General features: G+C 51.4%; 1 long non-coding RNA gene across 1 annotated transcript; it reads right to left on the reverse strand.

Annotated features, from left to right (window-relative positions):
* Positions 1-890: 890 nt before the first annotated feature.
* LOC126538467 (uncharacterized) lies at positions 891-3,664 on the reverse strand. The gene is made up of 4 exons (XR_011893065.1): positions 2,717-3,664; positions 2,033-2,241; positions 1,633-1,959; positions 891-1,225 (listed from the first exon to the last, which is right to left on the reverse strand). It is a non-coding gene; the product is annotated as an uncharacterized lncRNA (long non-coding RNA).
* Between the last annotated feature and the right edge of the window lie 11,008 nt (positions 3,665-14,672).

Consider the following 14,672-nt stretch of genomic DNA (forward strand, 5'->3'; position numbering starts at 1 on the left):
AACGTATTTCAGGTGGCGGACCACCGCCTGAGCCGCTAGACGACAGGCTCACCCGAGTCGAGGCGCTCGTGCCGCACGTGGCGGTGCGAGTGCCGAACCCATTTAACAGCGACAGGCAGTCGCAGACGCCAGCCAGTGAAGCCGTTACAGACATTATTGACAGCATGATGCATGAGACCAATTCACGGTACCACGACAGCGACGATGGTAAGTATAGTTTCTACGACTACAACTGTTTTTTTTTTGTAGTTTTGCGGCCACCTTGGCACGCCTCACCGCTCAATATGTGCAGTAATTGCTCGAGTGCTGCTCACGGGCCATTTCATTACGATAAAAGCCCAAACACTTGCTGGCCTCGCTGCCCGACGTTTCCATCATATAGCGCGGCAAAATTTGCGGTTGGACCGCATGTCGTATGTACTGTAAGGAATTAATGAATGTCAGTGTAATTACCTGTTGGTGCAAAATTGTGACGCACATTTTCCGCTCAAGGAGCAGGCTTTGCGTAATGAGCGCCTGACCTGATAATATGAAAAATAGCCTATTCCTTTGCACATTACTCCGATATTTTGCTACTTTCCCAAATTATCCCAATGTTGCATTGCTGCGCTTCCGGGAGCACAGACAACCGATTCCACTTTTTATGCGGAACTAGTTCCTCTGCATGGTTAGGTGAAACCCGTATGCCTGTTGTGAATGCACGCATTCAAGCTACCACTGCAACGCAGCAGCACGATCTTGTGTTCGAGCAACTCGCTGTAGAGCATGTACAGAGTGTACATCATGCATTATGTACAGTGTGACGTAGTAAATAAAGGCGGTAGAGTGTAGTGCGCTGCAATAATTGCTGCCATTCTTTCTTCTGGACAGAGTAAAGTGGCATGAACAAGTTTGTTTTGTGGTGAACCGTTTATTTGTTCTTTTTAAAGCACTGTGAAACTTTTATGAACACTGTTACTTGCAGAGTTCGGGATGAATAGTAACCTTAGCCAGGCAGGTGGGTTTGCCGAGGCTACATCACAGCAGTGCTCGCCAGCACCTCCTCTCAGCAGTGGTGGGCTGCCTGCAGAAACAGCAACCTCAAGGCCATCGGGCAGCCAAAACAGAGAAGATGCTTTCATGGACCAAGGCTCAGGAGCTGAGCCAGTTGTTCGCCGTCGCCAAAGTGGTCGTCTTGCTGCTGTCGACACAGCATTATCGACGGAGCTGGAGGCTCGCCTTCGTGCTGTAGACGACGAGAGAAATCAAAGACGTATTGAACACGAGGCCAGGATGAAAATGATATCAGGCGAACATGCTTTGAAGATGCAGCAATATGCCGATGAACGGCGCAAACGGAGTGCGCTGCACAGAATGAAGGTGCGTGTTCTAAAAGCTAAAGAGAAGGTACAAAACTTCAAACAAGCAATTCTAAAAAAGCAGCTCGAACTCCTCAGACCAGGAGGCATTGCTGAATGTGACCTCGTTCCACAAGACTAAAGGCATTTTTTTTCAGAGGCGGCAGCAATAATAAACCTAGCCACAAGCCATATAAATGAATAAAGTCAATTTCATTTATCCTGAAGAATCGCCACTGTCTGATATGCGAACACTTCTCCACTTTTAATTACGCAGCACAGATCGCAGTTTTACCTCTACACCGTGTCCATATCGCTGTCATCTTCACTTTGGGCACTTGTGAAGCAACGCTGGATAAGGTGCCTTCGATGTTGGGTACCCAGAGGTGAGTCAGGTTCACACAATGCCACACCTTCACCTTCAGGCTCCGGCTCGTCAACATTAGGGTTGGGTTCCCGCAAAGTGCAAGCAATGTTATGCAGTGCTGCACATGCGGTGATAATTGCAACCGTCCGCTCTGTCAGCGTTTCCAGCTTTGTCCTGAGGCATGCAAAACGTCTCTTCCAGAGTCCAAAAGCTCGCTCAATGGAATTCCTCGTTCTAATGTGACTCCTGTTGTACCTGCCAGGAGAACAGCAAAATAATGACTTCGTGCTTATTTCACATTGCTTGAACAAAATTCTTTCTTCCTAACCTTTTCTCTGCAGTTGTTTGAGGGTTCCTCAGTGGGGTCATCAAATAGGGCGAACATGCGTAACCTTGATCGCCAAGGAGGATGCCAGTTACTGCCTTCTGCTCATACATGACACTTACTCTGCTGTTAGTAAAAATTCGACTATCGTGGACAGAGCCAGGCCAGCTTGCCACGACGTCGAAAAACTGAAGCTCGGGCCCTGAGACCACCTGTAAAAGCAAAACAATGATTTCACACAGTGGCATATGCGTTGACGTATTGCATGCACACAGATGCCATGTACAGTTGTCCACACACTCGCCTACACCGCTCAAAATGACTGGGCTTCCTTTGCATTTATGGCATTTGCCGCTGCCTGCTAGGGTGAAGAAATCTTTTTCACGCAGGGTTACACAGCTATGGTCACGAATGTGCACGCCCTCTAGATAAATATGTGGTCGACATATATAAATTTCTAATGCCACATGTCAACTGCGCTCAACAGATATACATACGTAATGCGACACGTTAACTGTCATTTCACCTTACAACCTTTCGTTTTACCTCTTTTTTTCTCTCTGTGTGCGTGCGTACTTTTGTGTACAATGGACACAGCACCTGCATGATTCATGTACGGAAGTGAAGAGAAACGCGAATTGCGCTGCAGTCATTTCTAGCAGGTTTCGGGGAAAACTGGCCACTCACCTGCACATTTATGGAGAATACTCCTTTCCTGTTTCGGAAGACTTCTGCGTCGTCTCCACCGGGACTTTTAATGGGTATATGAGTACAATCGATGCACCCAGTAACCCCAGGGAATCCTCCGATTGAATAGAACCTTGTCATGACTAACCTCGCTTCACTGGCGTTTGGCAGCCGAACGTACTTGGGATACAGACGTCGGCATATCAGCTGTGTCACCTCCCAAATACACCGGCACACAGAGGGTTGGGATACACACACAAGGTCTCCTACAACAGTTTGCATGGAACCCGTTCCGTAAAAACGCAGTGCAATGAGGACCTTCAAGAGAGCAGGTAGCGGCGCTCCTCTATTGTCAGTGTTACAATGCAGTTGCAGCTCTGCCAGTATGGCTGTAACAGCTCGCTTGGAAAAACGATACCGGGCTAGAAAGTCCCCTTCGTCGTAGTATTCCAGTGGATTCTGCCTGTCAGTCAGGCGCCGGGCTAGAGTCAAAGGTGGAGGCTTGTACACAGTCCCGTAACGGAGTTCATTTGCTCGTCGAAGAAACCGTGCATAGCTTTCGAAGCTATCGTCTTGCAAGGCCGTCATTCTCGCCGCTCGCTTTCCACAAGATCACAGTGCAAAAAAGATATGGCACAAAACGCGGTCCGCGTAACCAAACTGGGCGTCAGTACACGGCGGCTGGCTACCGCGGCCTTGGCTGCGCACGGCACCTACCCTAGCCGAGCGTACCGCGTGCAAAGTCATGCGGAGAAGCATACGTTCAGGTAGAGGAGCGCGGTTAGGACGCATGAAGGTAGCATGCCGGCTCCCTAAGCGCGGGGAAGCACCAAGGAGGCCCTAACTTAGTGCCCCTTAGTAAGGTACGTTCCAGAATTGACGCCAGGTCGCCTCACAGCGTGTGAGGCATCCTTAGTTAGGAAAGGAGCGTTTCAGAATCCGGGCCCTAGACTTTTGGTGCGATGAGATAAAGAAGGATGCGGCTAGAGCCACCAAGGACGTGACAACCGATCTGGAGGTGGACAGGATGGACAGCAGGCTCGCGCATCTATTGGAAGCCAAGCAGGCACTGCTCGCGAGATGGAAGACTCAGCGCCTAACAGAAGACTACGCAAGAAAATTTTCGATATAAACAAGACGATAGAGGATCATTGCAAGGTGCTATGCAAGCAGCAATGGGACGAGCTGTGCGACTCGGTGGAGGGCCAGCTCAAGAACGGTAAAAGCTGGGGTCTCCTCAGGCACCTACTGCACGATGGCAACACCAAGTCGAATCAGAAGAGGGCTTTGGCGAAAGCTGTCCATTTGGCCACCTACTTGACTCCAGATGAGGCGGTCACGGAGCAACTCATAGACAAGTACCTGGCGGCCACGGACGATCCGGTGCCCCCCCCCCCCCCTTTTCCCGAGTACGAAGGGCGTGACGTACCATCCATGGGCGACGATTTCACCGTGGCTGAAGTCAAGCGGGTTCTCGCATCCCTCAATGGCAGATCTGCCCCTGGGCCCGATGGGATCACCAACAAAATGTTGAAGCATCTCGACGATGACTCAATCGAGTTTCTTACACATAAGGCGAATGAAATCTGGTCCAGCGGCCTCCTTCCCAAGAGCTGGGAATCAGCCTAAACAGTACACACACGTAAGGCGCCGAGCATCGACAATCTAAGGCCCATCTCCCTGACGTCGTGTGTTGGGAAGATGGCCGAGCACACAATGCTTAACCGCCTCACTGACCATCTCGAGTCTAACGAATGCTGTACACACAACTATATAGGCTTTCGGTCGGGGCTTTCGACTCAAGACGCCATGAGACTGATCAAGCACCAGATCATTGGCTCTACCTCCGCTGACACTAAGGCAATTCTCGGCTTGGATCTGCAAAAGGCTTTTGACAACACATCGCACGCCTTTATTCTCAAGAGCCTGACCGAGTGTAACGTCAGCAAACGGGTGTACAATTTCGTGCGCTCCTTTCTTTCCTCGAGGACCACTAGACTCAAGATTGACGAGTTTTTGACCCACGAAATTCAGCTTCGGCCAAAGGGAACACGTCAGGGGGCGGTGATCTCCCCGGCGCGTTCAACATCTCCCTGATCATTCTTTCGAGGGCCTTGAACAAAATACCGAACATTAACCACACGATCTACACGGATGACATCACCATCTGGTGCTCCAGCGGATGTGAGGGACAGGTCGAGGGTGCTTCGCAAGAGGCCATCGATGTGATGGAGCGGTATTTTATCCCCACCGGGCTAAGGTGCTCGCCCGCTAAATCCGAGCTCTTGCTCTACAAGAAGAGGCCCGGAGGCGGTTCTCACCGGTCCTGGAAGCCAGCAACAGAGAGCCACATTACGTTATTCACGGGTAAGGGCTCCCCAGTAACGCGGGTACACACTATCAGGGTCCTAGGAATGTTTATCGAGTCGAACGGGGCCAATGGAGCAGCCCTCAAACGCATTTCTTCCAAGACTGAAAGCGCCCTCGGCCTGATCCGAAGAATCGCCAACAGGTACCGCGGAATCAGGGAGGACAACCTGATCCGGATTATCCACGCCTTCGTGCTATGCCACCTCGCTTATTCAGGGGCTATGCACAACTGGCTCGTATCGGAGCGCAACAAGATCAATGCCCTAATGAGTGAGTGAATAAACTTTATTGTAGGTCCGGCGAGGACGCGAACTCGTCGCGCACCCGGCTAGTCCCACGTCGGGACCGGCAGGTCTAGCCCACCGGCCCGGTCGCGGGCACGCCGGACGGCCAGGATTTGCTTTTCTAGAGCGGGGCTACGCAAAAGCGAATCCCACTCCTCCTTGATGAACTTCGGGTATGGCGACCCGCACTCCAAGAGCATGTGAGGTAGAGTGGAGGTCTGGCCGCAGGACGGGCAGGCGTCGTCGCGATACACGTCGGGGTAAGCCTCGTGGAGAGCGGACAGACACGGATATGTGCTGGTCTGCAGGAGCCTAAGCGAAACGGCTTGCGCCCTATTCAACTTGGGGTGAGGGGGTGGAAAGACCCTTCTGGACATGTAGAAATATTTAATAATCTCATTGTGAGTAGCGGGAGCGTCCCTGTGACCGTAGAGAGAAGGGGAGTCAGTGCTCCTTATACAGGAAGCGCGGTCGGTGAGGTCACGCGCAGCCTCGTGGGCAGACTCATTGAGGTTCGGGGGAGCACCCTCGACCGATCCTACGTGAGCGGGAAACCAGTGAATTGAATGGTTTGTGAGAGCATGTGGACTCGAGCCGCTAAGAAGACGAACAGCTTCCTTGGCGATGCAACCCTTTTGAAAAGCCCTAACTGCCGTTTTGGAATAACTATAAATTTCGGACCCACGACCGTCTAGCAGGGCGAGGGCGATGGCGACTTGCTCGGCGACTCCGGGGTCTGAAGTGCGAATTGAGGCGCTATGGGAAATGTTGCCGCCCGAGTCGACCACAACGACGGCAAAGGTCTTCCCGTCACTGTACTCCGCAGCGTCGACGAAGCTTGCGCTAATGTCGTGTCGCTTGATCTGTTTGAGGATGGCGGCTGCTCTAGCCTTGCGTCTGCCCTCGTTGTGGACGGGATGGACGTTTCGGGGCACAGGGGCGACTTCTAACTTGTCTCGAATGCACCTAGGGATCGGGGTACTGACCATCGGGAATCCCGCAGGGTGGTAACCCAGCTCTTCGAGGATGCGTTTACCTGCTGCTGTGGTGCCCAGGCGAGTAGGTTGCGCGCGTTCTTGGGCTTCGGCAATCTCCTCGGCGGTGTTATGTACCCCCAGCTTCAAGAGATCCTCGGTATGGGTCCTGATGGGTAGCCCGAGAGCCCTCTTGACTATTTTGCGGATAAGAGCGTTGAGCTTGTCTCGCTCCGCTCTGAGCCAGTTGTGCATAGAAATCGTGTACGTGAGGTGGCAGAGTACGAAGGCATTGATCAGCCTGAGAAGATTGCTTTCCTTCATGCCTCGATGCCGGTTTGCGATTCTGCGAACGAGGCGGAAAGCGTTGTCCGTCTTTGCCATAATCTTGCGGAGAGCAATTCCGTTTCCGCCGTTGTATTCGGCGAACATGCCCAGGACCCGAATAACGTCGACCCTGGGTATCACCCCGCCGTCACAAGTGCGAAGTCTGATGCTTCTTTCTGAGACTGGCTTCCAATCTTTGGGTCTGCCTCCCTTATCTTTTCTGTAAAGTAGCAGCTCCGACTTGGCGGGGGAGCATCGAAGTCCGGTGGGGCGGAGATACTCCTCGATCACGTCAATCGCCTCCTGCATGGCTTCTTCGACTCTGCCCTCGCAGCCGCGGGAGCACCATATGGTGATGTCATCGGCGTAAATGGTGTGCTTGACGTTCTCGACGCGCGCCAACCTCTCGGAAAGACCAATCATACAGATGTTAAACAATGTTGGGGAGATGACGGCGCCCTGAGGAGTGCCCCGCCCTCCGAGGGGCACATCTTCGGAGCGGAAGTCTCCAATGCGAAGCTTGGCCTTCCTGTCAGTTAGAAAATAGCTGACGTATTTGTGGAATCTGGAACCGAGACCCAGGTCTGAAATGGTCTTGACGATGAAGGTGTGGAGCACGTTGTCGAAAGCCTTCTCGAGGTCCAGACCCAGCAGAGCCTTGACGTCTCTGGAACGGCCATCCACAATCTGATGCTTGATAAGTTTCATGGCATCCTCCGTTGAGGGTCCGGCGCGGAAGCCGATCATGTTGTACGTGTAAACCTCGTTGTCTTCGAGGTACCCGTTAAGCCTGTTGAGGACGACGCGCTCCATGACCTTGCCGACGCAGGAGGTCAGAGAAATCGGCCTCAAGTTTTCGATGTTCGGGGCCTTGCCGGGCTTGGGAATGAGCACCGTGCAGGCCGTCTTCCATTCCGCAGGTACAATGCCGCTCTTCCAGGACTCGTTTATCTTGTCGGTCAGAAAGACAATCGACGTGTCGTCGAGGTTTCTCAACATTCTGTTGGTGACTCCGTCCGGACCCGGCGCAGACTTGCGGTTGAGCGCGAAGATCGCCTGTCTGACCTCGGCAATGGAGAAGTCTTCATCCAGCTCAGGGCGTGGAGGGCCTCGGTAGTCCGGGAGTTGGGTCGACGGATCTCCGTCGCGACGGACAGGCAGGTACTTCTGTATGAGTTTTGCGACGAGTTCATCGACCGTGTTAGACCTGGTGGCTTCGTGAAGGGCCCGGGCCAACGTATGCCTTTGATTTGACTTCGAGCCGCTGTCATCGAGAAGGTGCTTCAGCATACCCCAGGATTTGCCGTTGCGCATTTGTCCGTCGATGGATTCGCAGAGCTCGTCCCACTGCTGCTGGCATAGCGCCTTGCAGTGGTCTTCGATGACCTTGTTGAGCTCCGAAATCTTCTTTCGGAGTCTGCGATTGAGCCTTTGACCCTTCCATCGGCGGAGCATGGCGGTTTTGGCCTCGATCAGGTGGGCGAGTCTGCTGTCCATCCGCTCGACGTCGAGATCTGTTTCCACTTTCTTGGTGGCCGCGGAAGCGTCGTTCCGGATGCCTTCACACCATTCTTCGAGAGTGGCGGGTGCACTGGCTCTCCCGGGTTCGTCACGAATCTTGCGAAAATGGTCCCAATCAATGAACGTGAATTCCCTGACCCTACTCCGAGAAACCTTGAAGTTGGTCTTGAAGTTGAAGTGGTCGCTGCCGAACTCCATGGCGGTGTTCTCCCAACCCACGTCCTCGACGTTCCTCACGAAGGCGAGGTCGGGTGTCGAGTCCCGGGTGATGGAGTTGCCAATGCGCGTAGGAGAATTCTTGTCAGTGACCAGAGTGAGGTCCATCTCGTTGGCGTCTTGCCACAGATTTCTCCCCTTGGTAGTGTCGTAGACGTAACCCCAGATGCCATATGGTGCGTTGAAGTCGCCGACGACGACGAAGGGTCGAGGGCCGGCCAAGTCGGTCGCCTTCTTGAGAATGGTTTTGAACTGCTGGCGCGAGTCTCTGGGGTTGCTATATACATTGAGGACGAACACGCTGTTTCTGCGCTGATTCCGCTGCGGAACGTCGAGCAGGATCTCAACCATGACATATTCGATTCTACCACTCGCCAGCTTGAGGTCGTGGGTGATATGAGTTAGCCGTTTATCGATCAAGGTGCAAATCCCTCGGCCCCCGGGCCGGCCCGACACGGCCCTGTATCCCTGGAGCCAGGCTGCGGAGATTAATGTTTCCTGGCGAGCAATGACCAGAGGTTTCGCAGAGAAAGACCTGAAAAACTGCTGCAGAGGGGCTTTTTTGTTAGAATACCCTCTGCAGTTCCATTGCCAAATGCGAAAACTCTCTCTGAATCTATCCATTATGGCTGACCTGACGGACTACCACCTAACGGGGCAGTTAGGCCTGCGCAAAGAATGGGTCCTCCTGTCGCCGCGCTGGTGGGATAATGAAGTGTAGCTTCCTTTAGTATGGCGGGAACGGTTAGCGGTTGTACGACGGAGGCGGATGAACCCATTCGCGCCTCAATGGCGTCGATGCGATCTGCGAGAGCTCCGAGGCCCCTGTTGGGGTCCCCGAGCGCAACCTGAATTTGGCGAACGTTATCACTGAGGCAAGCGACGCTAGCGGTGACCTGTTTGAGGCCGTCTGCCAGGCCAATGAGACTTTGCTTATTCTCGCTGACTTCTGCAGACAACGCTCCCGATTCACATGTTTGTTTGAGTACTGCCCTGCATTTGGAGGACGTCGCAGTACCGTCTACCGGAGCTGGGATTGGAGTCTCGGTGGCCGTGATTGGCGCACCGTTACCCGACACATTCGAAACGAGTTTCCTGATCTCTGCAATTTTGCTAACTAGTGTCTTGATCGTGTTCTTGAAGTCGTCGTTTTCTTTGCGTAAGCGAATGACTTCCGCGTCTCTAGCTTGCTCTGTGGGCGGGTTGCTACGAGATGTCGGAGCAGCCTGGGTATTGGCGCCGGGCTTGGGTCGTACCAGATCGGCCCAAAGAAGGGTAGGCTGCTTTCCGCAACGTGTGGAGGCGGGCTGAGGCCCGGATGCTGGCTGGGTTATGGAACCCGGGAGGCCCCTGGAACCGGATCTGGACCTGGATCTGGATCGCAGCAGAGATCTTGACCTCGACCTGGCCCTAGAGACGGAGCGGCTCCTGGTGCGACTTGCCGGCCTTGATTCGCGCTCTCCATGGGCGGCAAATGTTCGGCGTTGAGAGCGCGGGAGCGTTGCCCCCGTCTGCGCCTGACGAGATATGGCGTCTGAAACCGTCGCTTGCACTCCTTGGCGGCGGTAAGGTGGTCGCCTCCGCACAGCTTGCATTTGGGATCGCACCTATGCTGAGCGTCGGGGTTTGCTTCTCCGCATCCTCTGCAGATGGCGTCGTTGGGCGAAGGGCAGAGGTCAGAGCGGTGCCCGAGTCTCCCGCAGCTGTAACACACGTCCATTTGCTTGCGAAATAAAGTGCACCTGACGATAGTGCCGCCGTAGGAGACAAAATTTGGCACCCGGTACCCCTCGAACAGGACCACCACGGTGCCGGTGTTCTTGATTCGTTTGGCGCCCAGCGCCGTGGGATTTCTCGGTTTGACGAGTTTTTTATCGATCGCCGCGGGCCCGTCGGTAAGGGAGACGCCTCGGATGACGCCTTTGCACGTGTAGTGGGGGGCGGCCTCATAAGCGCTCACCTCGAAACGTTGGCCGGCGACGGAGATGCCCTCGATGCCAAGGTAGCGTGCAGCGTTGTCCCTGTTTGGTGTGCTGACCACCATTATGTTTTGTTGAAAGTTGGGATACATCGTGTCGGTGTCCCGCGACGTCGAATCGAGCCCGGCAGCCTGCCATATGGCGTCGGCGACTGCGGTAGGTCCACACTTGCTGATACACAGGCCTCCCCTGGGCCGCATGACGATCTTTGCCTCTTCCTTGGGCATCGGAGGCATCCTGGCCCCTCGAATGATCTTGCTTTTAATGCCCGCGCGGTTGGCGCTACGCCGAGCGTTGAAACCGGTGTTATGCTGAACGTCGACCGCACTGGCATCGGCCGCGTTTCTCTTGCTCATTGAAGAACGTCTGGCGGCAACGAGCTGCCAACCCGAGTCTTTAGTGAAGTCCTCTGGGGATAAAAGCTCCCCTTCCACCTCACACTCCATTACTAAGTCCGTGGAAAAGCCTACGACGAGAAGAGGTGGGCGAGCGATGCTTCGCCTCGCGAACCCTAACACGGTTAGGCACAGCACACGGTCACGGCGTAGTCGAAAGAAAAACGGCAAGAAATGTCACAAAAGTCCACCCACAAAAGTCGGGTATCGGCGTGTTCCTCTTGACTTCACGGATCCGAAAATCTGGAAAGTTCAGGGGTACACACTCGGAAAACATCCGAAAATGTTGGCAAAAAGCGGGAGCCGAGCGAACCACGTCAGATGTGGCTCAAACCCACTTCTGTCCGCCCCTAATCAGACTCAATGCCCTAATCAGAAGGGTTTTCAAGCTTGGCTACGGCCTTCCCATCCGATCGCACACAAAAGACCTCATCAATTTGGGAATTCACAACACTTTCGAAGAAATCTTTGAAGCCCAAGAATTTTCCCAGTTTGGCAGACTCTCTGGTACCCCAGCGGGCCGAGCCATACTTGGCAAGCTGGGACGTATCCCTACGGTCGTCAGTCTCGACGCTGTGAAGCTGCCCAACAACGACGTAAGATCCAACATTTACATACACAGGATGCCACACAATATGCATCTCACCTACAACGAAGGACGAAGACGAGCCAGGGGTAAAGCTCTGCTCCCCAGTGCCCGCTTGAACAAGGACCGAACATGCTTCGTAGACGCTGCTTCGTACGTTTAAGAAGAGGCCTTCTCCTCAGTGGTCATCGGTCATCGACTGTGATTCTAAAGTCCTTAGTTGCGCTACCATCCACATTTCTAATTCCAGTGTTGCAGAGCAGGTTGCTATTTCTCTTGCATTGACCGACAGTGTGCATGACACGATTTATTCAGATTCCAAGGCCGCTGTTAGGGCCTTTCAGATGGGAATGGTGGCTCCCCAGGCCCTACGTATCATCCAAAGTGCTGAAGACATGAAACATCACTCGCAAAGCTCTTGTTCACAAGCGCTGCACGCGACAATACAGCACCCCCCACAAATAATTAGAAGGGGAGGACACCATAGACCTCCGCGAACTCAAATGGGGGTCTTTCCAAACCCACAAAGATTAAACAAAATTTTTCCAAGGTTGTATGGGCATACCTGTCCGTGGTGTGGGGGCTCGCCATCGCTATATCACATTTCGTGGGGCTGCCAAAATAAATCACCAAATTTAAGTACCTTTTTAGGTAAATTTCAATTAGCTAACACGTTGGAGCAATGGGAGGCACAACTCGCCAGCTGTCACCCGGAGGTGCAGCTTGCGCTTTTGGATCACGTCAGGCAGGCAGCAGCAGCCCGTGCAGCACTGGACTTGGGGCCCCACCCATCGAGCTCATAACCTTTCATCTCAACCCCTTCCAATAAAGTTATTCCTTATTCCTTATCTCGTGTAGGTTTGGCCTCCCGTTTGCTTAGAATCGCACCTAGCAGAACTGATGCTGGCAAGGTGTACCTTTATAATTAACACCTGTGTGCCTATTGCAACCATTGTACTAAAAAGGAAGTTTGTAGTTTTGTGGGATCCGGCTTATTCCGAGTTCTCCCTTTCGATCCGCCGTATCCTTATCACTCAATTAACTGGTCGTGTATACGCATCTAAGGACGCTTCGAAGTAATGATGCTGTCAGGCGGACAATAGAAAAAGGAATATATATATATATATACCAGAAATAAAGCAGTTCTGGGTCCGGGTGCATATTCACAGTGAAGCAGACGCGCGTATGAAGCGGTTTATTGCCGTTTCGGCCGGGGTCCGGCCTTCATCTGATGAAGGCCGGACCCCGGCTGGAACGTCAATAAACCATCTTCATGCGCGAGTCTGGTTCACTGTATATATATATATATATATATATATATATATATATATATATATATATATATATATATATATATATATATATATATATATGGACAAGGTAGAGGCATGATATCGAAACAAAAGAGTCGCTTTGTTGATGGTATTGGTCATTGCTTTGCTAGCGCCTTCATCCACGTGCGGGAATTGCTTGTAACAGTATAAGCGCGTCATGTTTTTTTTTCTTGTTTTCGTCGTTGTCCAAAACAGTGAGCGCCATTAAATTCGGATAATATTACGCAGCGAAGCAAAAAAACGTTTAGCAAATCGTATAAGAGCTGCTTATATATATATATATATATATATATATATATATATATATATATATATATATATATATATATATATATATATATATATATATATGTGCTATATAGCATATATAGCATATACCCTATATATGATATATATATGACCCTTTGTCAGCTTCTTCGCCGTGTAAATTTGCTCGGTTGCCACCTGATGGTGTTCGGCCAATGGTGGCGCGAGCGGCGCTTTGGAAACAGAAGCGCAAATCTGCTATCGTTCGTAGAATATACAGTAACTCTTAGCATATCGGCTGCAGCGCACCGTCTAGCGGTCGCCTTGATTCGAACGCCGAATTAATAAAACTTCGGGACTAAGCTTGAATCACACCTTACCACAAGTACCTCTGTGTGGACACATCCAGGCGATTGTGGTTCATCTAATGCAATCGGCAGTGTCCCTCCACCGGCTGTTCTCCCACTTCTCCCGCCTAGTGGTGAGTGTATATAAAAAGACGCATACACACGCATACGCATATCACTTCGCGTGATATTTTAAAGAGCAGCGCTTTGCGAAACATGAAGTCATACAGAAACCACTATAGACAGCAACTTTGCGAACCGTTGATGAGCGAAGACGCGTGTGCCGCACTATATACAGCCCAAGTTTAATACAGCCTATTCGTGTTGCGCCAGCTGCTGCGAAATTGTCTGAAAATATGCAGATTGTGTTGGAGAGCTGCCAATTTCTGGCCAGTAACCTTTCAGACGCTTTTCTAGGCAACCACTATCAGAGATTCGATGAAGCCGTAAAACGTGCCGAAACGCAAAAATGTTGCATTCACTTGCGCTGGCGTCGACAGATCGTTTTGCGCCTACAATTTCATTCTAACTCCAACATCTTGAAGTGATCCTTCTCAGTTACTATTGCATTTAGAATGATCTGTAAGCAAACCGTAACGAACACTCCTTTTGATGCGAGAATATTTTCTCTGGTTTGCTCTACTTGACATGAATTTCAGTTTTTAATTTTAAAAGTTTACGAACTCTACTAGCATATTTGTGTTTTCCATGCTTTCTCCCCTTATTGCGCCACAGAAAGCGGGGATGACTGGAGAATAAAAGTAGATGACTTGCTTGTTACGGCTCACAAATATATTAATCAACGGCTTCACAACAGCCCACCCATATAATGTATTGTAGAGAGACACAAGGCAAAGATCACATAAGCGCTTGTGTTTTACTTTTGCCTTGCGACTCGTTTGTTGTGTGCGCGCTGCTGTCTCATAAACAATAACCACCAACTCCCTCAACTTTCAGTAGTTATACTCTGCTTCTCCTCTTATTATGGAATTATACCACGCACATTTTCCACAGTATACAGGTCATGGTTCGCGAACGTTGTATGATGCATTCTTCAACCCCTACTCAAATAAACTTTTCTGTGCTCATTTCTAGGTTTAATTTTCTATAAATCTCTTCTCTCTTTATTAGACATTCAGCGCCAGTTATCCCTCACTTTCGGCTCCTTCTAACGATTTCAGTAATCTTAATTACACATTCTCCTTGTAACTAGCAATTCCGTCTAAAACCACAATACTGATATAAATAAATTCATGCCGTGAATCTAGGTGTGATATTATTGCAGCTATGATTGACCTTTTATGCTTGCCTTCTCCTCGAGAAACACGTAAACACAAGCACGCTGCAAGAGCGCTCAAAGCAGGATGGAAGGCGAAT

The sequence above is a fragment of the Dermacentor andersoni genome, chromosome 3 (assembly GCF_023375885.2).
Source record: "Dermacentor andersoni chromosome 3, qqDerAnde1_hic_scaffold, whole genome shotgun sequence".
Classification (NCBI taxonomy): domain Eukaryota; kingdom Metazoa; phylum Arthropoda; class Arachnida; order Ixodida; family Ixodidae; genus Dermacentor; species Dermacentor andersoni.